General features: G+C 45.6%; 1 protein-coding gene across 1 annotated transcript in view; it reads right to left on the bottom strand.

Annotated features, from left to right (window-relative positions):
- Nucleotides 1-27,022, bottom strand: part of LOC143718612 (uncharacterized) — a 796,762-nt gene that overhangs the window by 473,980 nt on the left and 295,760 nt on the right. The window lies entirely within an intron of this gene.

The following is a 27,022-nucleotide window of genomic DNA, read 5'->3' as shown; positions in this document are numbered from 1 at the left end:
CACGCAAGCGGGACCAACGGCACCACAGACGTACCCGGGGTGGGGCAGCGCGGCGGAATGCAGGGACCCGACTCGGACGGCATAGCGGCCCGGAGTGAGGTCTGGGTGTATGGTGCAACACGTACCTGCTTCCGACGAAGGGCAGAGTGAGTGAGCGGCGGCGTCAGTGCGTCCGGAACACAGCCACTGCTGCTTGCTGGCGATGAAAGAGGGGCTTGAGGGTGACAAGGCATAGTGTCGTCGACCGCCAAGCGCACCCTCTTGGGACCCAGAGGTTTCAGAAATTGCTCTTTTGTTGAAAATGTGGGTACCACTGGCCCGTGGGTCAGTGGCGGAACAAAAAGAAAAGGAAACAAAGGATTCTCCGCCCGACCCTCCATCGGGGGAAGGAGCGGTGCCTTCACCGCCTCCTGAAGAGCAACTTGATCCATCTCTGGGTCGCCCGTCTCAGGGTCGTTTGCACCTGCGCTTGCCTCCTGGTTTGGCAGCGGCCTGGACGGGCGTGGTCGTCTTCCTGCGGCCTGCTCCACGCTGAGGCCTGGATGGTGGCTGCTGCTGCTGAGGCTTAACAGGAGCGGAGGACGCCGCAGGAGGTCGACCTCGGCGCGGACGGGTGGGAGCAGCAGCGGTCCGCTGGGGCAGGATGTGTCGGATGGCCTCCGTCTGCTTCTGGGCGGCCAAGAACTGTTGGGCGAAGCTCTCAACCGCGTCGCCGAATAACCCAACCTGGGAAAGAGGGGCATCCAGGAACCGATATTTATCGGTGTCCCTCATATCCCCCAGGTTGAGCCAGAGGTGGCACTCCTGGACCACCAAGCTGGACATCGCCTGACCGAGTGAACGTGCGGTTTCCTTCGTCGCTCGGAGAGCGAGGTCGGTTGCCACACGGAGCTCCCGGAGGAGCTCTGGGTCAGAACCACCCTCATTCATGTCCATGAGTGCCTGAGCCTGGTGGACCTGCAGAAGTGCCATGGCATGGATGGCGGAAGCAGCCTGTCCACAGGCTCTGTAAGCCTTCGCCGTGAGACCGGACGAAAACGTACATGCCCTGGACGGGAGGCGCGGATTGCCCCGCCAGGAGGAAGCGGACGCCGGACACAATTGCATCGCGACGGCACCCTCCACCGGCGGGACATCCACATACCCCTTAGCCGCTCCGCCGTTGAGGGTGGTGAGAAGGAAGGAGCCACTAGGACGGCTTCTGGCACTATAAGGTGCCGTCCACATCCTAGTAAGCTCCTCATGCACTTCCGGAAAGAATGGTACCAGGGCGGCACGCTGAGAACTAGCACGGCCCGCCCCGAGATACCAATCGTCCAACCGAGAAGGTTCGGGACGTGGTGGAGGGTTCCACGCAAGCCCGACCTTCTCGGCGGCCCAGGAAAGCATAGCCGCCCATTCTGGATCTGACTCGTGCAACGCCACACTCCCGGAAGGGGGTAACGCAGCCGAGTCTTCATCTCCAGAGGACTGAAGCTACCCCTCCGATGCTGCGATCGACATCTGATCGTCAGGTGTGGCCCCAAAGGACACGGCTGGTCATCCATGAGGAGGACCAGCACGTTCCATTGGAAGCTCCAACGGCGGCAGCGCTTGAGAGGCGTGAGGGGCCCGCGGAGATTGCCTCGACGGGGAAGCCCTCATGGTAATCCTCAGATCACCCTGACCATGCGCAAAAGTAGGTTTATTCTGAGGTCCAGAATAAACACTAGATCTGGGCATTGGCGAGGGGACTGCACCTCCCTTGAGGTAAGCGAGTCTCGATCTTAGCGCTGCCATAGTCAAATTCCCGCAATGAGAACATGAGCTATTCACAAAAGCAGCCTCAGCGTGCTGAACGCCCAAACACGAGAGGCAGCAATTGTGGCCGTCTGCTGGCGCCAGGGAACGACCGCACCCAGAAACGCACAAGCGGAATGACATCCTGAAAAGGCTGAGGGTCACGCTTGTGTTGCTCTTTTAGTTGAAAACAAAAAATATAGAAAAGAAAAAGTAACTCTCTCAGTGCTGAAGCACCCAGGGATAGCCGCAGTGTAATCGGGGTACACACTCAAAGAGGAACGCCCACCGAGACCGACACATACACATACACAGACACACACAAAGTATGCTGTGAAAACAGCAGTTGTGAGCTTGTAATGCTCGTGGCCACTGCTGATCGCGCCGTCACACCAGCACTGGAACAGAGTATTTTCTCTCCTTTGAAGCAGTCTTCAACGTTGCAGCAGTCTGCAGAAACGAAAGCTCGGCTCCCGAAGCGAAAGACAATGAGTGCGTGCGCCCGCTTCTTGTTTATACCCGCGCTGCAGGGCGGGGCGCGTGACGCTTTTCACGCACGCCAACATTCATTGGGTCGTTCTGCAGACACTCGAAGTTGATAGGGCTCCCTGAAGTGATCCCATTACGTCGCCACGTCGAACGTGAGCGACTGAAAGGGAACGTGTTCGTGCTACGTTTTTTAAAAATTGCATTATTTTACATATATTCTACCTTTATTCTACAATGCTCTGTCTCTCTTTGTAAAAACGGTCTGATTGTTTCTGGGTTCTATGAAGCCAGTCCCTCAAAACTACGCAATGGGCTCAGATTGGTTAGCTGGCCCAGTGTGTTGTGATTCACTAACCGCCTAGTGCACGTTTTTCGGAAACGTCACGCCCCTTACGTTTACCGGTAGTTTGTGCTTTAGTGTATTATAACAATGGTGTCAAAAAAAACATATCAATTTGAGCCCGAATCGGACCCAGAGAATGTTAGTGAAGATCGAGCAAAACCTGTTCAAGAACGGCTGTTAAACGACGTTTCAGAATGGTTTGCTTTTTGTTGTTGTCTCAGACCTTTTTAGATACGCTGTTATTTAATTGTACTAATTATTATAGTTGATGTTTAATTTATAACAGTAACAAGTGTTTTGTCTATTCACAAAAGTGTATTCAAGAACATTTTTTATTAAAAAATATATTATTTTATTAGGTGTAGGCCTACATGTAGTAATTGTGCAAAAATGCCAACTGAAGTGAAAAACATCTGCGGATCTAGTGATCGTTACTGACTGTATGGCACTGTTACTTTTGTATTTTTAGAATGATTGTAGCCAAATATCTGTCGCCAGAACTATTAACCCAAAACGAACACTAAATATTGGCTTTACTACAGTAGCCAAATCAAACACAGAACCATGTTTAGCATGCCTGTAGATAAACAAGCATGTAGATAAACAATACATAAAAGCTCTAATCGAAGACTAATTTACACTAATTCCAATTTCGTGGTTGAGATAAAAAAAAGGTGTTAGGTGTTTGTCGGATAACGTTAAGTATGAATGAGCATTTAACAAACTGGTTTGCAGAGCCAAACAGCGTTGTCATTTGTTTACTTCCTTGCTACAACGTTCAATTAACAATACGAACTATTACAGGAAAACACATCGATGAAAAATAAATCATACTTACAGGTTGTGGCCCGTAAACAACAGCTTCTGTTCTTAAAGTTGGACCTGCTCCATCTTTCAGGACAAGCTGTTGTGCGAATCCTGCATTGAACTCCCAAAGATTGTGGAAGCTTTCCTCCGTAAAATGCGCAGCACAGAGAGCGAGATTTGGGTAATAATTATGAGGGACCGAGTTAAAAATAAATTTTAACCATTGATCCCGAACTCCCGCGACCCTAGGAAGGCTGAACAAAGTGAACCTGCAATCCGGATGAAAATAACAGCGTTTCGACGGCATTGCGGCAACAACTCTTCTCCAAAGTAATATAAAATGGCCTCGCCCCCCTTATTTAGTATTCTCGGAGGAGGGGTTTATTGGGGTTAGTGATGTCAGCAACCCTGGAGGAATGTCGTGTAGTCCCTACCGGCCGTTTGCTCGAGTCCTTAGAAATTGATTTCTTTAAAAGCAAATATCTCCCTTTGCTTTGAACTTTGAGCGTTGTAACTTTTCAAATGTTGTTTATGCTCAAACAGCAACATTACACATTAGCTAAAGTTAGAAAAGTGAAATAGTATTTTACAACCCCTTTAAAGGAAAACGCTGTATCTGGATTAATGTAGACGTAGCCTTAGGCCTCAGCTCTGGGCTTCCAGGTGTCGGGGTTTTAATGATGTATCAGTATCAAAAGAGACAATCAACTCTTCAGTCTTTACTCCTGTTGTTTGCCGCTGAAGTTAGGTTCTAATCTTCTTGATTGATGTAAGTTGTAACTTTTCCCAAAGTTTCCAAGCTATCTGCATTTTCATGTCTTGAACTCCAGTAAAATCAACCAAGATGGCTGATTTCCTTCTAAGGTTCTAGGAGTAGACCCACAGTTCTTTGTGTCCTTGAACGAACACACACACACACACACACACACACACAAACTTCTGCTCCTCCTTCTCATGGATAGGCAATCACACATAACTAACAATTACTGTACATCTCTGCCAAAACAGTATTAGGCATTTCTTAGAAACAAACAAACAATCATTTTGTAAGCAATTCATTTATACAATAAACCGGTTAAATATGTGTAGCAAAAAGGCATCTACAATAGACAAAGTGGCAGAGTCATTTTATTTCCTTCATATTATGCAACACAATGCAGAACAAGGATCTGATTGATGAAAATAACAATGTTGTTCATGTAGACGTGCTGATCCCTGCTCCACTCCACACCTGTGGTGTTGGAAGACCAAAAAAGAGCCCATGCACACACTGTTCTGATTGGCTGTGGTTTATGATTCATTTTGTCCCATCTTATAGTTGAGTCGCATCTGGTCTGGAGAGACAAAGAGAAAGAGGAAGGGATTGTTTGCTGTTGTTGCTATTTTCGTTATTCTAATTGGCTAACATGGGCTTGAGCTTCTCATTAGACTGCCACCTACAGGTTTGGCATGCTCTTGACAGCATATAAACACGGGTTTGTGTAACCGAACACTGTTCTGAAAACTGACAGGTGTGCACAATGTTATTTTGGAAAATGGAGAGGGTGAATTGTCCGTTTATGAAAATAGCCGGCCACGTGTAAATGTAGCCTCAGTCCTGTGCTGGTTCGTCGTCGTATGTACACTGTGTCACAATGTCTGGGTGATGTCCCCTGGCTAGCCACTAGAGGTCCTCTTCTCTCACAGGTGTCAAGTCACTTTTGGACTAAAATCCCCATCACCCTTGTCGGACTCATTATTCATTATCACACTCAGCTGTTCCCACTCACCTTGTTAGTGTCTGTCTATTTATACCCTGTCTGTTTAACCACTTGTTCTGGAATCATTGTATTTTGTCACCCGCTCCCCAGAGTCTGTCTTGGTTTGGTTAAGTGTTTATTTCTTGTTTTTGGACTGCTTACATGGACCTTGACCTTTTGCCTGTTCCTGGATTTATGATTACGGATTACCCAATAAACTGCACTTGGACTATCACCCTTTTGTGTGCGTGTCGTGACACACTGTGTGTTTCCCTGTTGTCAAGTCAAGTCACGTCTGTCTTGTTTTCCCCCTCGGGGTAGTTTTTGTTTGCATTTTGTTTTATTTTTATTATTAAAATAATGCCCATCAACTCTGCACCTGAGTCCTCGCTCCTTTCACCACCCCCACACCTGACACACTGACTGTTCACATTAATGTACCTTGTTGTTTATTAAACGTGTGCATTGTTAAAGATAATCAGTATAACCTGCTATGTAAAACAGTTGTCGCATTTATCTTTTTTTTTGCCATAGTATAGTCATAATTTTTCCTTTTAAGGCGTTTTCACACCTGAAAGTCCGCACCAAGGTCAGAACCAAAGTTCATGTTTTGATACATTTTATACATTCGTTAAGTTTTGGTTTGGTTTCACATTGAAATTATGCGAGCGCACTAAAGAACTTAACATGACATACTTGTGTCCTGTCGTCATTATATATGTGGGCTGCATCTTGACATTGATTGGTTTGTAAACGGACGTGCGTCTGACGTCAGCGTGTTGTCAATTCGGCGGGTAACTTTGACAAGAATAAAAAAAAAAAACTTTGACGAGAATGAACACATGCATATCGTTGCCACTATACTGTTATTATACAACTATACTCAAGGCTAGTTCCAATTCGCCAAATGAACGTCCTCGTTTTGCAAACATTTTATCGTCGCCGGCAGGAAAGGAGGAGAAGACTGCAAGCAATCCTGCGAGAACCACCAGAACTACCTGTAAATGGTCTGAACCATACAGAAAATGCGTTCACACTAGAAACGAACCAAACCTGTGTTCAGTTTGATCCGGACTGAGATTACCTCTTTTCATTGGACCAAATTTTGTCTGTTTGGTCCGGGGGAGGTTTCACGCCTGTAATTTTGATTCGGATCAAACTGAAAAGTCAGAAGATCCGGACCAAACAAGGTCGGTGTGAAAGGGCCCTAAATGTCATTATGATTATGTGAAGGCAGTTCATTATTCATAGATATTGGTACAGCGTGTCAGAAACAGAGTCGTTGATCCAATTGCAAGTAAACAGTTTATTGCGACGGGCAGCACAGGAAACAAAACTCAATACACCAGAGTTTGCAGGCGGGCGACCTGATAACACAATCCAAGTAGTGTAGGCAGTGACAGGAATAAACACAGCGTGGAACACAGACCGATGGCTGGTTGAAGAGAACTCAAGGCGATCTCCATACTGCTTGGAAGCACAGACGTGAAGGAGGAAATAACTCCGCTAGGAAAACTCTGACACAGGAAATAGGTGAGAGAACAAACAAGAGTGACGAACCCGAGACTGATTTGAGTGATCAGCTGGTTCTTAAGCAACAAACAAGCACCACACACACAGACCCCACACCCAACAGATAGGCAACATTAACACACGGATCCATGAACCGTGACTGTACCCCCTCCCATAAGAGTGCCTCCTGGCACTCCCAGGGGAACCTACCTGGCGATTGTAATCATCGATAAGGGAGTAATCCAGTATGTCCCTAGCAGGAACCCAACTTCTCTCCTCCGGACTGTAAGCCTCCCAGTCCACCAGGTACTGAAATCCGCATCCCCTCCTTCTCGAGTCCAGAATGCGATTGACCGAATAAGTGGGTTCCCCATCTACGAGTCGAGGCGGAGGGGGAAACGGGGCTGGCCGATTAATGTGTGAATGGAACACGGACTTTTGGTGCTAAATAGGAAAATGATCTATCGCCAGCAGTCGATTTAGATATTCTAGGTATTATCAACTGGCCAGAATTTTGAGATTGCAATAGATGTGAAGGACTATAATGCGTTAATAAATATTCAAGCTAATCACATCGTTTGCCATCTCTGCATTTGGGTCCGCATTCTTTGATTCCGTGACAATAGTGTTTTAACTGCCACCTTAACTGAGGTGTTTTCTGGGTCCTGGAGGTGTTCTGACATGCTCTGACATTTGTGCTTATTTCTGTTACTTGTGACATTTTCATGGCTAAAGTCTTATTACATTGTATTCAGCAGAAACTCTTCTACAGTAATATGTCAGCAGCATGTATGTAGTTTTAAGATAATAACGTTTATGCGTGGTTTGTGAAAAAACAAAAAAACAAATGTCACTGAAACAAGGTCATAAAACTCATAGTGATTATTTCTTCACAAGACTTTTGAAAATTGTATCACGTAGCCTAGAATATTTGCTCCAAAACTATGTGAAAATCATCCTGCCCTATCAGGTGCTATCAGGCCCGATCATTGGGTCTCATTCATGAAACATTCGTAAATATACGAGTAAATTTGCGCGTAAAGACACCTTCCCGAAAACTCTTCTCCTGATTCACAAATACTTCGTAAACGTCAGATTTGATAGTGAAATGTGTGTGTGTGTTAATGAATTCCAATCAGTCGTAAATGGGACGCGCGTGCACGCTCATTCTAAATTACCATAAATCCCACCCATTAAATCCAACTGACAACTATATATGGGCATCATATTATGACACCAAACGAAGGATTTCAACATGTCTTCTCAAAAGCGAATGAAAAAGAAAAATTTCTCAGATGCAAAAATTGAAGTTTTATTATCAGAAGTTCATTCAAAACGCCACATTTTATTTTCAAGCGTACATAGTGACGTATCAGGTCCTAAAAAAAGGACGCTTGGCAGCATATTACAGATCCAGTTAATGGAGTTTCATCTGTTAATCGAACAGTCCCAGAAGTGAAAAGAAAATGGTCCCAGCCCTATTGAAAGCAATTAATTATTTGTTAAAAAAGTGTTCCGTTTGCAGATGCTATTACTGGCTCTCATAATAAAAGATACATTTTACATCAAAATGTATAATGTAAATATGTACCCGATTAAGGTGAATTAAAATGCAGCCTTATTAATGAGCAAAACATTCGTATGTTAAGCGCACTATTTACGCGTGGCTGGGAGCAGGTGTAGATTTCTTGCGTAAAAGATCTGGTCCCTTTCTAAAAAATAAATAAACACCTGTAGACATGTTGATATCAAGACAAACTATAGGGCTGCACGATTTTGGGAATACATTTTAGATTTTTCACTCTCACACACTCACACACACACACACACACACACACACACACACACACACACACACACACACACACACACACACACACACACTCATACAGCACACACCCTCTCACACCACACACACACACACACACCCACCACACTCACTCACTGCACTCACACACACAACTCATACACCACACACACACACACACACACACATACACCACACTCACTCCACTCACACACACACACACACACACACACACACACACACACACACACACACACACACACACACACACACACACACACTCACTCATACACCACACACCCTCTCACACTACACACCCTCTCACACCACACACACACACACACACACACACTCACTCATACACCACACACCCTCTCACACCACACACACACGCACACACACTCACTCATACACCACACACCCTCTCACACTACACACCCTCTCACACCACACACACACACACACACACACACACACACCACACTCACTCACTCCACTCACACACACAACTCATACACCACACACACACACCACACTCACTCACTCACTCACTCCACTCACACACACCACTCACACACACACACACACACACACACACACACACACACACACACACACACACACACACACACACAGACACACACACACAGACACACACACACACACACACACACACACACACACACACACACACACTCATACAGCACACACCCTCTCACACCACACACACACACACACACCCACCACACTCACTCACTGCACTCACACACACAACTCATACACCACACACACACACACACACACACACACACATACACCACACTCACTCCACTCACACACACCACTCACACACACACACACACACACACACACACACACACACACACACACACACACACACACACCACACACCCTCTCACACTACACACCCTCTCACACCACACACACACACACACACACTCACTCATACACCACACACCCTCTCACACTACACACCCTCTCACACCACACACACACACACACACACACCACACTCACTCACTCCACTCACACACACAACTCATACACCACACACACACACCACACTCACTCACTCACTCACTCCACTCACACACACCACTCACACACACACACACACACACACACACGCACACAAACACTCACACTCATACACCACACACACTCTCACACCACACACACACACCACACTCACTCACTCACACACACGCACACACACACACACACACACACACACACACACACAACTCATATACCACACACACACAAACACTCTCTCTCACACACACACACACACACACACACACACAACTCATACACCACACACACACACTCACTCACTCACTCATACACCACACACACCGTGTGGTTTACAGTTTGCCGCTGTGGTATATCATGGCAATCACCAATGATTTTTAGCTATGCATGTATGCTCTACATGTAAGGACTTTTTAAGGATGATATTTTATACATTATCTGTGTATGACATATCTGGTTTCAATAAAAGTGTTATTATTTCACTATTACATTTCATTGTGTGTCACTTTGGACAAAGTACGATGTATAACAGTTGATGAAGTAGTTAGTATTACGGCCGTTTCACACCGCAAGCATCAGCGGTGCGTGAGCAGCACGTGTTTTTTTTTTGGGGGTGCATGTTAATCAATGAGTGCGTTCACACCGCGAGCAGCAGTGAAGCGGGGGTTTCGGCGGCGAGTCTATTTTTGCTGCGCTGCTCACGCTCAATTAAAGTGAAATATCACTTTTGATGGACAAAATTAATATGATTTCACACAAAAAGTGCCCAAAACGCACAGAATTTGCATGTCTACTGTGTTTTAAAGAACTGCAGTATGTCAGAAAAGGAAATGAAGACTCAAAAATTTTATAGAAAATGTATACCCATTAAACTTGTTTTTAATTATTCAGTTTGGGCTTTGAACAAACTTAGTCTATGACCAACTTCTAAAAACAAATTTAACAAAAGTCTTTGCAAAGATATGCTTATGAGAGCCGCTGTACAAATAACGCTTCCAGTGTGGATACTCATTTTATAGTTTTAAACTTCAACAGAGTATACACCTTCCAGGAAGTTAACATTTGTCAATGGAGAGTGGCCAGACTCTTTTTGTAAATTAAATGAAGTACTAGAGTCTGGTAGGACCAGGCTAACCTGTCTTGGCCACTGCCTGGAAATCATCCTAAGGGTCTGCTCCAAAACCACCTCAGTTTGGAATACTAAAATGACAGTGGAATAATACATTTTGAGTACTTAAAAACATCTGACTGTTAACTTCACTTTACAAGTTTTGTTTTATTTTTATTAGAGATCTCAATACAAGGCAATGTCCACACTTTCATTGATTTTGATACAGTGGTGTGTACACAGAACATAGGCCCATTTTCAGACAATATTCAATCAATGTTTTCTTCCTCTGGCAAAGTTTTCACATTCCACAACTTTCAAGGAGCAGACATCTTTAGGAATCACATCCTGGTCAGCGTGAGGGGAGAAATATTTTGAGACCAGGCCTTAAAATTAATTTCATACTCTTACAAAATATTTGTACTTCTCAGGTTACAAATGCATGTTTTAGTTGAATATAGTTTTATTCAGTTGACATGTTTTGGAAAGTCTGACACAACGCCTACACATCCATCCAGGAAAACAGAGTCACTTTAGTCAGACAGGTGTCACCTCACACAACATCAAATCTCATAATGCTCTGGACTGCCCTGGGAATGGGGTCCGGTACGGTTTATGTTTATTTAGATACAGGGGACGATGACCAACCATTTCTCAAATCTGACATCTCTGGCTGCTACTGTTTTGTCAAAGGGCAAAACAAAGGTCAGGGAGAGAGAGTTGTTTGATGTAGGCTCACATATTTTGTGTCACATATCACATGCCAAAATTCATCAGGCCATACATGCCACCTATATTTAAGTGTGCAAAATGTACACCTTGCTAGTATGTGTTTATCCAGGGCTGCTGAATTGTTTGTTGTATTTCTTATTGGGGCCAGAATAGGACAGTCAAGTAATTGTCATGTTCAAGAAACTGATTTGACATGATTCAAGTCTTGGCATACTATCCTGCTGCAGAAGCCATCAGTGGATGGCTATAGTGTGGTCATAAATGGATGCAGATGGTCTGTAACAATACTGACAGCTGTGTCACTGAAACAAAGCTGACTTACGCCCAAGTATGATAAGAACACCCCCCCCCCCCCCCCTCCCAACACCACATCCAGCAGCATGACCCATTGAGACTACATATGATAAAATATATAATTTAAGACATTTTTGATCCTATTGTCCGAAATAAAGACTCATCAAACCAGGCAGTGTATTATCGGCTGACTGATTTTTATCTGCCAGTGAGAGTTTTTGACAGTTTCCTGTTCTTATCTGTCAGAAATGACACTTGGTGAAGAGTTAATAGGCCTAATAGGCCACCTGCCTTGAGGTTGAATGTTTGGTGCACATATCTTTTTAAACAAATCTGACCTCTCACAAAAAGCTCACTGGATATTTTTGTTTTCATAAAAGTGGTTTCTCTGAGCCCTAGAGTTAAATAGCATGGCATAACATCTGCCATGTGTGAACTACAAATTTTCAGACTACCCTGTATGGTACAAACAACTGTCCTAGTCAGCACCGTTTTTCTTTCCTATCCTCCTATTCCTGAGGCTCATTTTGAACTTGATTATCCTCACCATGCCTAATTGACTCAAAGTTGCTACTAGCATGTGATATGCTAACTGGATATTTCAGTTATTTAGCTGTTCAACAGCTGTACATATTTAGTCTATGTTGCTATATTGCTGACTGTGTTTATATTGAAGGGGATAACGCCAAATTTCACATCACTAGCTACTTCTGTTTGTTTTTCCCAGGATGTGTTCAAATATTGATGTTACAAAACTTTAAAGGTGCACTGAAATATCTGAGAGGTGCACTAATGTATGATTGCTTACTACACTCCTGCTTAATATGCTCCTTGTGTTATAAATGTTGTCCATACCTATATGTGACACAGATGTAGAGCATAGGCCTACATAACTACAAAGCAAACATAGCTAGCAAGCTAGCGTAATGATATTTATCAGTGTGGCAAAGCTATCATTTTGGTAAAAATTATTAATATCAGTTGTGTTAACAGGCTAAAATGAATCTTTCAATGTGATCAAAAACATGAGCATCAGGGTCCCTCACACTGAAACTTTTTATTTAGGAAGGGTGTTGAGTGGCAGAGACAGTCACAAGGACAGGATATTCAGGCACAAAAAAAGTTCAACAGGAGAAGTAAGATGTTGAGGAAAATTACTTATCCATAGACATCAGAAATAGGGCAGTATACAACAGTTTCTCTAGTCATACATACACCATGGTATTAGATAAGGTAAGATAAACATGTATTGCCAAGCAACAATGTCAGGATAGGATAGAAGAGGATAGGTTCTTTATTGTCTCAAAGGGGATCATCTTTTTGACACATTTAGTCTTATTTACATAGGAGTCGATCATAAAAGACTTCACACAACACTGTTAACATACTATAGACATAACAAACATGAAGATTAATTCAATATGGAGACATCTTACAAAAACAAAATACAAAACGAATACAAAGATAACAACCCCTTCCCATACAATACAAATAACATGCATCGATGTTGATAAAGTGCTATTCTGACTGAGGGGAGGATTGGAAATGTTATGAGTTTGCGTGGATCCAAAGTGGTGGCTGGGGAGGAGTCATCCCAGTAGAACTAGGCTAAGAGGTGAGGACAAGTGTAGGGTTTTGTATCCAGGTGTTGTCTTTGGCAGGTGTACTGACAAAAGAGCTGAGTTGGACGCAAGAGTTGTCTGCTCAAAAGTAATTATAGTCCATAACTAACAAAACTAGAGCAAAACACTGCAAAGGTCCCTCCACCGAGCTTGACATTGTTGCCCCAGGCATTCACAGATGCTTGAAGAGTCGTGGATCAAACACCGCCACTGCTCCTCCACATCTCTCCATCACCTTCATTAGCTCTGGATCGTTTTATATGTCTGTAAAACAAAAGCCTGTAAAACAGCATAAAATCATAAAAAATATAACTAAACCACAGTCATGAATGTGTCCATCTAGATGTGTCCGGTGTGGGTCTGTCTGTCTGTCTGTGTGCGTCTGCCTGTCTGTGTGTCAGTGTGCGTCCGTCTGTCTGTGTCTGCCTGTCTGTCTGTCTGTCTGTCTGTGTGTCTCCGTCTGTGTGTCTGTGTGCGTCCGTCTGTCTGTGTCTGTCTGTCTGTCTGTGTCCGTCCGTGTGTCTGTCTGTCTGTGTCTGTCTGTCTGTGTCTGTCTGTCTGTGTTTGTCCGTCTGTGTCTGTCCGTCTGTGTCTGTCCGTCTCCGTCTGTCCGTGTCCGTCTGTCCGTGTCCGTCCGTCTGTCTGTGTCCGTCTGTCTGTGTCCGTCCGTGTGTCTGTCTGTCTGTGTCTGTCTGTCTGTCTGTGTCTGTCTGTCTGTGTTTGTCCGTCTGTGTCTGTCCGTCTGTGTCTGTCCGTCTCCGTCTGTCCGTGTCCGTCTGTCCGTGTCCGTCTGTCTGTGTCCGTCCGTCTGTCTGTGTCCGTCTGTCTGTGTCCGTCTGTCTGTGTCCGTCCGTCTGTCTGTGGCGTCTGTCTGTCTGTGTCCGTCTGTCTGTCTGTGTCCGTCCGTCTGTCTGTGTCCGTCTGTCTGTCTGTGTCCGTCTGTCGGTCTGTGTCCGTCTGTCTGTGTCCGTCTGTCTGTGTCCGTCTGTCTGCCTGTGTCCGTCTGTCTGTCTGTGTCCGTCTGTCTGTCTGTGTCCGTCTGTCTGTGTCTGTGTCCGTCTGTCTGCCTGTCTGTGTGCGTCCGTTTGTCTGTGTCTGTCTGTGTGCGTCCGTCTGTCTGTCTGCCTGTCTGTGTGCGTCCGTCTGTCTGTCTGCCTGTCTGTCTATGTCTTGTCTGTGTGCGTCTGTCTGTGTGCGTCCGTCTGTCTGTCTGCCTGTCTGTGTGCGTCCGTCTGTCTGTCTGCCTGTCTGTCTGTGTCTCTCTGTCTATGTCTTGTCTGTGTGCGTCCGTCTGTGTGCGTCCGTCTGTCTGTGCCTGTCTGTGTCTGTGTCTTGTCTGCGTCCGTCTGTCAGTGTCTTGTCTGTCTGTCTGTGTCCGTCTGTCTGTCTGTGTCCGTCTGTCTGTGTCCGTCTGTCTGTGTCTGTGTCCGTCTGTCTGCCTGTCTGTGTGCGTCCGTTTGTCTGTGTCTGTCTGTGTGCGTCTGTCTGTCTGTCTGCCTGTCTGTGTGCGTCCGTCTGTCTGTCTGCCTGTCTGTCTGTGTCTCTCTGTCTATGTCTTGTCTTTGTGCGTCCGTCTGTGTGCGTCCGTCTGTCTGTGCCTGTCTGTGTCTGTGTCTTGTCTGCGTCCGTCTGTCAGTGTCTTGTCTGTCTGTGTCTGGCTGTGTGCGTCCGTCTGTCTGTGCCTGTCTGTGTCTGTGTCTTGTCTGCGTCCGTCTGTCGGTGTCTTGTCTGTCTGTGTCTGGCTGTGTGCGTCTGTCTGTCTGTGTGTGTTGGGGCCAGGGGGATAATTCATCGATGATGTAAAATGTAGCCTACCTATGTACTGGTCTATGAGTACTATTAACAAATGAACTACCTGTATTACAGCTTGACGCACATATGTTGTATGTGAGATCCATAGACCCTTCACTTCACTGTAAAGCATCCAATGCCAACCTAATTGTCCAGTCAAAGCAGCAAGAAACCAAATCAGAGAAAGGTTGCAAAATTTACAGAAAAACATTCTGAGGGTAAATTATAACTCAGTTTTCAGATTGTTTAACTATGTACATAATTCTTGATGCAGATACAGTGCAGGATGTATTTACCAAGGACTAATTACAAGACGATGTAGCAGGACTTCTTGATGACGTGGAGGTAGAAACAAGGGCAGAAGCACAACACATCAGACCAACGTAGGACTTTTATCTGAAATGAAAGAATATTAACATTAACTAAATATTATTATATTAACATAATAAATGCTTAGTTAGAATTAATTCATAACATATACGATAGATACAAAGGTCACTTTAAGGTATTCTGAGTACATGGGTAACAAAGCAGCTGCAAGTTAAATATAGAGGTTATCTTATCAGTGCACTACTTGTGGGTATGTTGCTCCTAGAACAGATTTATACATATTGTAACTACTGACAATGCCATTCAATCCCGTGATAACGTTAAAACCAAGTAACCATTCAAGCTGGGGTTGATTGATCGTACCAATAAACATACTATATTGCATTACAGCAATGCATTTAACATAGAATCATGGAATGTCTTTGTTTGCGGGGCAATTGACATGACTGTCATGTCAAAGTAGTGGCAAGGGTCATATAACAGGAGATTAATATCTTCACGTCTTTCACAAATTGTACTTGTTTACAAAAACTTGAACAGAACTTTAATAAAAAACTTTAACAGCACTTTAATAAAAAAACTTTTACAGAACTTTAATAAAAAACTATCACAATTTTAATAAAAAAACTATCACAACTTTTATAGAAAACGAACACAGCTTTTATAGAAAACTTTAACAGTGTGCATGCGTGAGTGCGTTGAACTAAGTGCAATATTCTATGTTTTTAGTGGGTTCCCAGGAGGGCCTCCAGGTCTCTCTACTGGAAGAAGAAGAAATACAATTCCATTGCTTAATCCTAGGAATCTAACAAAAATAAGCAATCACACTTATAACAATAGTTTGACTAAAACAGGCTATTGAAGTGGGCTCACAACTACACTGGAATCAACACTGGAATAAATAGACTCACCGTCCCTCACAAGACTTCCAAAAAACATAGACGTAATCCACTCCCTATAGGGATTATAATAACATTTAAATGTTAGGGGTAAGTTAAATGCAGTTACATTAGTGTGAGGCAAGGCAAAGAAGTCTGACAACCTTTCTTTCATACACACCTTTTTTTGTTTGGATTGTCCCAATTTCCATGCCTCGAAAACATCGGCATAGGGATGTATGTCGCACTCTGGAAAAACAACAAAAAGACAAAAATGGTGTCCCAATTTGTGCTTGAGTCTGCCCTCTCAACCACTCCCTTTACATTGGTGGTGACTACCCTTTCATTCATAGAGCAAGTGCCAGACACAACCAGTCACACCTGCATTTAATTTCCCTCCTGGGATCTATCTATCTATCTATCTATCTATCTATCTATCTATCTATCTATCTATCTATCTATCTATCTATCTATCTATCTATCTATCTATCTATCTATCTATCTATCTATCTATCTATCTATCAATCACCACATTTACAAACACATTGTATTGTAATATGGTTTATAACAGACTACCATATATTAAAGATATAAACACTGTTCACCAACCAGAGATGGTTTAGAAGCCACAAGACACCCATCTAAAGACACCATAACACAGTAACAACAATAGTACCTATGTTTTAAGTCACCCAGTAATTATGCCTGTAGTATTATGTAGGAAAAATAAACCCACCTCTGGAGGTATGTCTCCTCTTTTTCACCAATATTTTTAATTGCTGGATCTGCAAGAAAATGACAGTGGAATTGCATGAGACCAATAGGATGGAATGCACTATTCTACCTAGTGTTTACTTGTTTGTTAATACTTTTAAAATGTTGTGGCAGAAGAATTGGACCAACATCCAGTATTGTTGGCTGGGTTTCAGTTTGGCACATTTGAGTAAGCAACATTTTCTCCAGGAAAAGGCACAGCAATTGATGTCTGCTCAATTTAAATAAATGTGACAGGCAAAAAAAAAAAAAAAAAACTCTGTAAAACAACAATTCCTACCACTGGACGTGAAGACTCCTCTCCTCTGTCAACCACAACAGCCTCTCCAGTTTTTTGGGGGCTTTGAACAGTTTTTTTAATTGCTGGATCTGTGAGTAAGCATGACAATATGATATTTAGACATGCACCAATTACTCAACTTTTGACTGAATCAGACATTTTTCACGTGATTTGCTGTGACCGATTGTGTGTGCTGTAAAGTAGTTCAAAACAACGATTATCGGCCAATGGAAAATGGCAACAGGTGCGAGTCTAATGACATTACCTGCATCAATCAAAAATATAGATAAAATTAACAGGGAAACCCCCACTTATAATCACTGATTCCTACCACTGAAACTGGAGGCTCTGTAGCCTCCTCCTCCTCTCCACTCAGAGGAGCAGTAGCCCTCTTCACTCCTGACACAGGCCTCTGGTTTCCTGGGTTGTATATTAGAAGTTCAACATTTCCAAAGCAATACCTTTCACTAAAAGTATGTTGAAAAAGTGCACATTACCTTTCTTCCTCTTCTCTCCACGCCTACTACTCTCATCCTGTGGAGTCCATGCTATCATAGTCACGCATAAAGTAAATCTCAACTATGCAAAAACATTTTTAACTCAACAATAAGGTATACATATCCATGAGCTTGCATTATATCAGCACCAAAGATCAATTGTTCAAAAACTGCTTATTCGACCTCAGTGTGCATGTACTATTTGGTAGTTTAGTCAGATATAGTGCGAAGTCAAATAAATGTTGGCAAGCAAACCATACCTTGTAAAAGAACATTGTACAGCATGTTCATTTTTTTCAGCAGCACTTCTGTCTCATTTGACATGCTGTACGGGCAGATGACCTTTGTGTCGTATCTTGACATTTTATCATTGTAGACACCATAAAATAAAAGGGGTCTGAGTCCAAGGGCCTTCATTTTCTCCATCTGAAAGAGGTGAAGAATCATTCATTGTCATGTCATAGATGAAAAATCGAGTAGTCTGAAAATACTTAGCATTAAGAATGCCATAAGTAACACTGGGGTTGGTAAGGGATATACCTGGGTCGAAGCCATAAAAATACATTTTACCAACCTCAAACATGACATATTGGTTTTACAATAGTTTAAGTTATGATGCAAAATAAATATATGTCAGAAATATTTAGACAATTAGAATATGTAAATAAATTAGAATTTGACCTCGTAAATTATGAGGGTATGCCTGCAGTCCAATCACACATTTACTAATATACCAAACTGTTAACAAGCAATATAGCACACTGACTAGAAGGATGTCACTCGCACTCAGGCCTTTCGTTGCTCACAGAACAGGACCACATAATCAGAAACAGGCACTGGGACACTTCTTGAGACCAAAGCCAGGAAAGACCAGAGAACATGGAATACTTTTGTCTTGTTCATTACGTGCAAATGAGCGGATATGTCTTTTTTATTATGTATATACCTTTGGCATTACACTTTGACAATGAGTAATATCTGGCAAGGAACAGTTCTCAGGGGAAAAAATGGCCCACTGATGCTAGGGGTCAGGGGTGAATGGGCAGTCTAGTTTGAGCTGATAGCAAGCCAACAGTAACTCAAATAACCACTTGTTATTAGGTCTAGGTGTGTTAAAAAGCATCTCTGAATGTACAACACATCTACATTGAAGAAGATTGGCCACTACAACAGTAGATCGTACTAGATGTCACTCCTGCAAGCTTAAAGGACACTGAGGTTAAAATTTGCATAGGCTCAGCAAAGATTGGCCAAATGTTTCCTTGTCTGATGACTCTCGATTTCTCTAGTTACATTCTGATTGTGGGTCAGAGCTATGTGTAAAAGCCATAAAAGTGTGGATCCATCATGTCTTAAATTGATGATTCAGGCTACTAATGGGGTATTTTCTTGATACATTTGTACCATTTACCCATATGCTCATGGCTACATTCCGTCAGAAAACACGGCATCTCATAGACCATCCAAAGGTGTGATTGGTAGAATGGAAAATGCACACCATGGATATGCAACTGGCAAATCTGCAGGAACTGTGCGATTCTGTCATCAATTTGGAACAAAATTGCTAAGAAATGTTTCCAGCATCTTGTGGAATCCACGTCACAAAGGATTAAGGTGATTCGTAAGGCAAAAGGGTGCCCAACTTGTTCTAAATGTTTAGCCAGGGAGTGTACGGTTATATTTGCTCATTGCAAGCTGATTTTTCATACTGATTGAAAACATTAAATCAAATAAGTTTGATATACTGCCGGGCTTGACTAAAGACTTCCAGGAAATTTAGGAGATAAGATAAGCCATACTTTATTAATCCCAAAAGAAATTTCTTTGTCACAAATGATCCGTCCCAATTTCCATGCCTCGAAAACATCGGCATAGGGATGTATGTCGCACTCTGGAAAAACAACAAAAAAGACAAAAATAGTGTCCCAACGTTTTTTTTTTTAATCGCTGCCCTCTCAAGCACTCCCTGTACTTTGGTGGTGACTACCCTTTCATTCATAGAGCAAGTTTGACGATGACATAACGATGATCACATTAAAAAATATATATATTTAAGGACAAAAAGAAAAGGTAAAAAATTAAAAAGAGAAAATAGAAAACGATTTTCTCAGAACGCAGGGATCTGTATCATGCATGTATCCTCAAGAAAAACAGTTACTTACTGTGACCTCAATGTCATCTAGAAAATGGCTGACATTCCTGTTGCGCCTCATCCCCTTTGCCCACTCGGCACTCTTCTCCTTAAAGGAGTTGAGGCGCTTCTGTGCCCTTGTTTTGGCCGGCGTGTTTCTCTGAGCCATTTCTGAAAAATAACAGATTAATAAAAAATTATTAATGTAGTGATTGCCCAATAATTCTGCAGATATTGAGTATGCTAACATCATAGACATATTGAACATCTTTGATTGCCTGTATAGGTCTCTACTAGAGGTATGAATCTTCACTGATCTCCCGATTCTATTACGATTATCATGTCAGCGATTCGATATCTCGATGCATCACGATGTGTCAAATAAATTGTTCTATTAAAGTCATGTAGGATATTTAATTCATAGCTTTTCAAGCTTCAAAAACAAAATATTCTGCAGTGCTCTAATACTAAATACATTGGATACATAAAACTACAGCACTAAGCACATGGCACTTCCTGAATGTGCAAAACTTAACAGAATATGTAAAGAGAAATGTTGCTCCTTTTCGTAGTCACTCCGAGTTACGTCGGATGACGACGAATGGGGGTTTCGCTTAGAACACCTATCGACTTCAAGTATTACAAAACGAGCCAATGGCAATGAAATGCCATGGGTCTGCGGAATTTGCATAGCGTATCTCCGCCCCACCGCGTGGGTATAAAGGAGGACGCCGGCAACATGCAGGTATGTTTTCGCTTCGGAGCCAAGAATATTTCTTCACTCCACAATCATCTCTGACTTCGCTCTACGAGACGAGCTTCTCTCTCCGGTGTTGGTGTGACGGCGATCTGCAGCGAGCTCACAGTGCCTGCTGATCTGTGCAGTGATCTGCCAGTGTGTGTGTGTCTCCCTGTGCGCTTCAACATCGCAGAGTTTTTTTCTCCTCTCATAAAAGAGCTCGCACGCGGCACGTCTTTTTAAAGACGGCTCAAAAAGAGCACGTCTTTTTAAAGACGGCTCACCCGTGCATTTCTGGTTGCAGCGGACTGGTATCGGACTCTGATGGGCACGAGCGCTGTCTAGTGTGTTTGGGCTTTGATCATGCTTGAACAGCGCTCGTGGATGACTCATGTTCTCTGGGAACGTGATCATCGCGTCATATATAGGTCGAGACTCGGTGAACTCGCAAGAGTGAGAGTCCCCTCATCCACTACCCGATCTTCGGCTGGTGGACAGGGTGACCTGAGGGTGTTGGTCTGGAACAAGGCGCCGACTCTGTGTCCACGCCCCAGCCCCCCCTCTTTAATGACGGTGCCCGCTAGCGAACTGATGATTCCACGAGTCTACCCTCGGGTGGCCCGTGTGTTTTCATTTGAAGCTACAGAGGATGATGCTGTGTCTGTAGCAGCATCACTAGGTGGGCTTGATTCTTCTGGAAATGACGACTCTTCACAGCTGCCACCCTCTGGTGTGCATACGGTTGTGCCTGAGTCTGATCCAGAGATGATGGCTATGCTTTCCCGGGACGATTGGTTTTTGGGTGAGGCCGCCGACGCGTCCACGGCAAACCCCATTATCTTTCCTCCCGGACGTGCATGATGAGTTCACGGGTCCTCTCGTTGGTCTCATCCGCCTTTCCTCCCCTCAGGGGCCGCTGCCCATGGGTACACTGGGGTTCCCCCGGTTGAACGCTCTGTTGCCATGCTACTGTGTCCTCAGAGTGCTTCCCGGCGCAATCCTAAGCACCCGTCCAAAGCCTGTAGTTCTTTTCGTCACAGTAATCTATAGTCCCACAGTAATCTATAAATCCTATAGTGCCACAGGACAGGCAGCTGCCTCACTGCATCCCATGACCGTTCTGCTGGTCTACCTGACCCAGATGCTCATGGACATGCAGGAGGGCGGGACTGACCCGAGGCTCTTCAGTGAGCTGCGCGCCGCCACCGACCTTGCTCTCCGAGCGACGAAAGTGGCCGTACGCTCTCGGAGTCAGGTGATGTTCACCAGTTTGGGGCTGACCAGTCTGATGTGCACGATGTCGGGCGGACCCATCTGCTCGACACCCCCATCTCTCAGGTCGGCCTCTTCGGCGGTGCGGTTGAGTGCTTATGCCCAACAGTTCTCAACCGCCCGTGAGCAGATTGAGGTTATTCTGCCCGACGGCCCCGCCGTCCGCTCAGATCCCTCAGTCTGCCCACCGCCGAAGGCTCCCTCCCACGGTTCCAACCCCGCCCGTTCACCCGGGCCTGGCTCTGGAAGACCGTAGGGGGATGCCACAGCCCTCTTCAGCCCCGCACCCCGCTAAACGCCGGGTTAAGTGGCACTTTTGAGATGGGCTTCTCAGAGATGAGACTCAGTTTTTTCCAGGAGTTGGTAGCAGGGCCACTCCTTTCCCCGGTGGAGGGCTGGGGAAGAATCCTTATTCAGAAAGAACTGACTCTCTCCTCTCTGAGCATACAGAGTTCTCGGACGACACAGAGCGCCGCCCACAAGCCGTGCTCTCCTCATCCCCCTCTGCCCCAGAGGTGGTTGACACGGCGTGCCGTCCACGGACCGTTTCGCCCCTGTCCCCCTCTGTCGCCAGACCCCTGACAGAGCAGGCCCCCTGTTGCTCCCTACTGGCGAAGGGTGCGATTGAGACTGTCCCTCCAGCCGAGATGAGGTCCGGGTTTACAGCCCCTACCTCATTGTCCCGGAGAAGTCTGGTGGGTTACGGCCAATCCTGGACCTATGCATCTGAACCGCTCCCTTCACAGGCTGCCGTTCAAAATGCTCCTGGCCAAACGCATTTCTGGATGTGTGCGGCCACAGGATTGGTTTGCAGCGATCGACCTGAAGGACGCCTACTCTTATGTCTCCGTTCTCCTTCGACTCAGATCGTACCTACGTTCTGCTGTCAGGGCGCGCGCATATCAGTACGCTGTTCTCCCATTCAGGCTAGCCCTGTCTCCTCGCGCCTTCACAAGGTTGTTGAGGCAGCCCTTGTTCCTCCATGGGAACACGGGGTTCGCATCCTGAACTATCTCGGTGACTGGCTGTCTTAAGGTCACTCCTGAGACCAGGTTTGCGAATACAGGGACCCAGTGCTCCGGCACCTAGCTCGTCTGGGCCTTCGGGTCAACTGGGAAAGGAGTAAACTTTTGCCCCGTGCAGAGGAGCTCTTTCTCGGTATGGACTTGGTCGCCTTCTCCACTCAGCCATTAAACAAGAGTGCGGTCCCACTGAAATTGTTTCAGAGGCTCCTGGGGCATATGGCATCTGCAGCCGTGGCAACTCCGCTCGGATTGCTTCATATGAGACCGCTTCAGCTGTGGCTTCGCGATCGAGTCCCGAGGTGGGCATGGCATCATGGCACGCTCCGAGTTACAGTAACTCCGACCTGCCGTCAGACCTTCACCCTGTGGTGGAACCTCAGTTTTCTACGGGCCGGTGTTCCCCTAGAACGAGTTTCCAGGCATGTTGTTGTCTCCACAGATGCCTCTTCCACGGGCTGAGGCGCCATGTGCAATGGACATGCTGCCGCGGGCTCCTGGACAGGACCCCAGCGCCTTCTGCATGTCAATTGCCTCGAGTTGCTAGCAGTACGCCTTGCCCTGCACCGTTTTCGCACGTTGCTCAAGGGTCAACACGTACTAGTCCGTTCAGACAATACCGCGACTGTAGCGTACATCAACCGTCAGGGTGGTCTACGCTCCCGCCGTATGTCGCAACTCGCAAGCCACCTCCTCTTATGGAGTCAGAAGCACCTGAGGTCCCTTCGTGCTATCTACATTCCGGGAGATCGGAACTTTGCAGCCGACGAGCTGTCACGGTTTCGGCCCATCTCCGGTGAATGGCGACTCCATCCCCAGTCGGTTCAGCTGATTTGGGACCAGTTCGGGGACGCACAGATAGATCTGCTTGCCTCTCACGACTCGACCCATTGCGCCCTGTTCTATTCCCTGACCGAGGGCTCCCTCGGCACGGATGCACTGGCGCACAGCTGGCCGCGGGGCCTACGCAAATATGCGTTTCCCCCAGTGAGCCTTCTCGCACAGACCTTGTGCAAGATCAAGGAGGACGAGGAGCAACTCATTCTGGTTGCGCCGTATTGGCCCACCCGGACCTGGTTCTCCGAACTGGTACTCCTTGCGACAGCACCTCCTTGACCAATTCCTCTGAGGAAGGATCTCCTTTCTCAGAGACGGGGCACCCTTTGGCCCCCGACCCGATCTCTGGAGGCTCCACGTGTGGCTCCTGGACGGGACGAGGCAGGCTTGAGTACCCTGCCACCAGCAGTGGCGGCTACCATCACTTCCGCTAGAGCATCGTCCACGAGACATGTCTATGCGTTGAAGTGGAACCTCTTCGTCAACTGGTGCTCTTCTCGTCGAGAAGACCCCAGGAGATGCTCGATCTCTGTTGTGCTTTCCTTCCTACAAGATGGGTTGGAGCGAAGGCTGTCTCCCTCCACCCTGAAGGTGTATGTGGCCGCTATCGCCGCATATCATGAAGCAGTTCAAGGTAAGTCTCTGGGGAAGCACGACCTGATCGTCAGGGTTCCTGAGAGGAGCGAGGAGACTGAATCCTCCTCGCCCTCCTCTCGTTCCCTCTTGGGACCTCTCAGTGGTCTTAAATGCCCTGCAGAGGGCTCCCTCTGAGCCTCTGCATTCAGTTGAGCTTAAGTTTCTGCCTATGAAGACAGCGCTCCTGGTTGCTTTGGCCTCTATCAAGAGGGTAGGGGACCTGCACGGATTCTCCGTTGACAAAGCGTGCCTGGAATTCGGGCCCGGTCACTCTCACGTGATCCTGAGACCCCGGCCTGGATATGTGCCCAAGGTTCCCGCCACTCCCTTCCGGGACCAGGTGGTGAACCTGCAAGCGCTGCCCCGGGAGGAGGCAGACCCAGCCTTGGCACTGCTCTGTCCAGTACGCGCTCTCCGTGCTTACGTAGACAGACCGCAGTGTTTCAGGACCTCAGACCAGCTCTTTGTCTGTTATGGTGGGAGACTGAAGGGAAAGGCTCTCTCAAAGCAGAGGTTGTCTCACTGGATAGTGGATGCCATTGCTTTGGCTTACCAACAGCAAGGCCGACCGTGCCCCCTTGGTGTGACAGCCCACTCCACCCGGAGTGTGGCTTCCTCTTGGGCTCTAGCGCATGGCGCCTCGCTGGCAGACATTTGTAGAGCTGCAGGCTGGGCGACACCTAACACATTCGCCAGATTCTATAATCTCCAAGTGGATCTCGTGTCCTCTCGTGTACACGCTTCAGTTAGGTGCCTCCGTGTGCATGGTTCCTCCCTGAGTAACCCCCACATGTGTATTTCCACTGTAAGCCTCCTTGAGCATGTGTCTTTCCCTTGGCAAGCCACCTTGCCCTCCTGGAGTTGAAAGTTGCCACCCCTCGGGCTGGTCACTCCAGCATTCCTCCATATTAAGCCCTCCGGCCATATGTGTTTCTTAAGTCCTCCCTACGGGTAGGCATTCTGCGGCATATCTCCTCTGAGAAATGCTTCCCAGTGTACTTTGGTATTCCTGTGTTAAGTAGGACTCCTTCGTCCGTGCCAGTATCACGACAGGGGGATCAGACTTTCGCAGGGCACTGGAAGACAGCTGTGAAGGTGGCGTGATTTCACGGGGACCCCCATTCGTCGTCATCCGACGTAACTCGGAGTGACTACGAAAGGGAACGTCTCGGTTACGTATGTAACCCTCGTTCCCTGAGTAGGGAACGGAGACGTTACGTCTCCCTGCCACTTCCGCTGTACCGCTGGGCAGACGCCTGAGTTCAGTCTCGGCTCCTCAGCGAAGACATACCTGCATGTTGCCGGCGTCCTCCTTTATACCCACGCGGTGGGGCGGAGATACGCTATGCAAATTCCGCAGACCCATGGCATTTCATCGCCATTGGCTCGTTTTGTAATACTCGAAGTCGATAGGTGTTCTAAGCGAAACCCCCATTCGTCGTCATCCGACGTAACGTCTCCGTTCCCTACTCAGGGAACGAGGGTTACATACGTAACCGAGACGTTAAGCATACATTTAATTGTAAATAGAAATAATAGATTATGGCCCGGTGGATTATCGATGCAGCATCGTCCATGTCCACGATTCGATGCATCGATTATTTGATTAATTTCAATACCTCTAGTCTCTACAAGGGCAGGGTCATATAAAATGTATTTGATTTTATGATTGTAATCAACCTGAACTATGGTCTCTCAAACACAAGTGGCAGCACTTGAGTTGCCAGTCCAGGGTATTTGTCAATGCTGCTAACAGAAAACAATACATTTTCCATTAAGGGTCTCTATGGTATCTAGTTATGATATGTTATCAAATAGTGTGGTATAGGCTAGGAGCACAATAGGCCTAGAACTAGTAATCACAGCTGTGGTGCAGTAATCATGATCATTGATAATATCTCAAATCATTTTGTTAGCATTAGTTAAGCACAGCCTCATTTCAAAATATCTTCCCTGTAAGATCTTATTTTAGTTGATGTCACAATAGAATGCAACCCAACATTGACCAAAAAGAGTTACATGTTAAATTATTGACTTATTAACAACTTAATTTCACATTTGTTTTGCATATTTGTCACATTATATGTGTTACTTTCTACACTTACATAATATCTACACACAATGTGGCTGCAGAAATTTTAACAAGGGTGAGGCATATGACTTTCTGCAACCAGTAGAATCAGAATATTAATGGAATCAGAATGTTTGTAATACTAACACTAAATGGGTACACAGAATAACATTTGTTGGCATGTACCTATAAAAACATGCTCAATTTGGACTAGTCGCCCCATTCTTAACACAGATTGGGTTTGATGCCTGTCTAACCGGAACTTGCTATCGTAGCTTTACTAACAGAGTTTTAAATTCGCGTTTATATACCACCACATAAGACAGACATAGCATAGCCATTGATTTCTGAATGTAATCATTCGAGCTGATGCAAAGCATGCCAAAAAAACGTAATTTTGCATTTAGCAAATCCAGTACCTCACCTTACCACAACTGCTTAGCCGATTTGAAAAAGGAATCAATCACATCCGGGGA

The sequence above is a fragment of the Siphateles boraxobius genome, unplaced genomic scaffold (assembly GCF_051911475.1).
Source record: "Siphateles boraxobius isolate OS27281-9 unplaced genomic scaffold, OSU_SipBor_1 61, whole genome shotgun sequence".
NCBI classification, from domain to species: domain Eukaryota; kingdom Metazoa; phylum Chordata; class Actinopteri; order Cypriniformes; family Leuciscidae; genus Siphateles; species Siphateles boraxobius.
The sequence above is the reverse complement of the archived record's forward strand: the minus strand, read 5'-3'. Positions and strand labels throughout refer to the sequence as shown.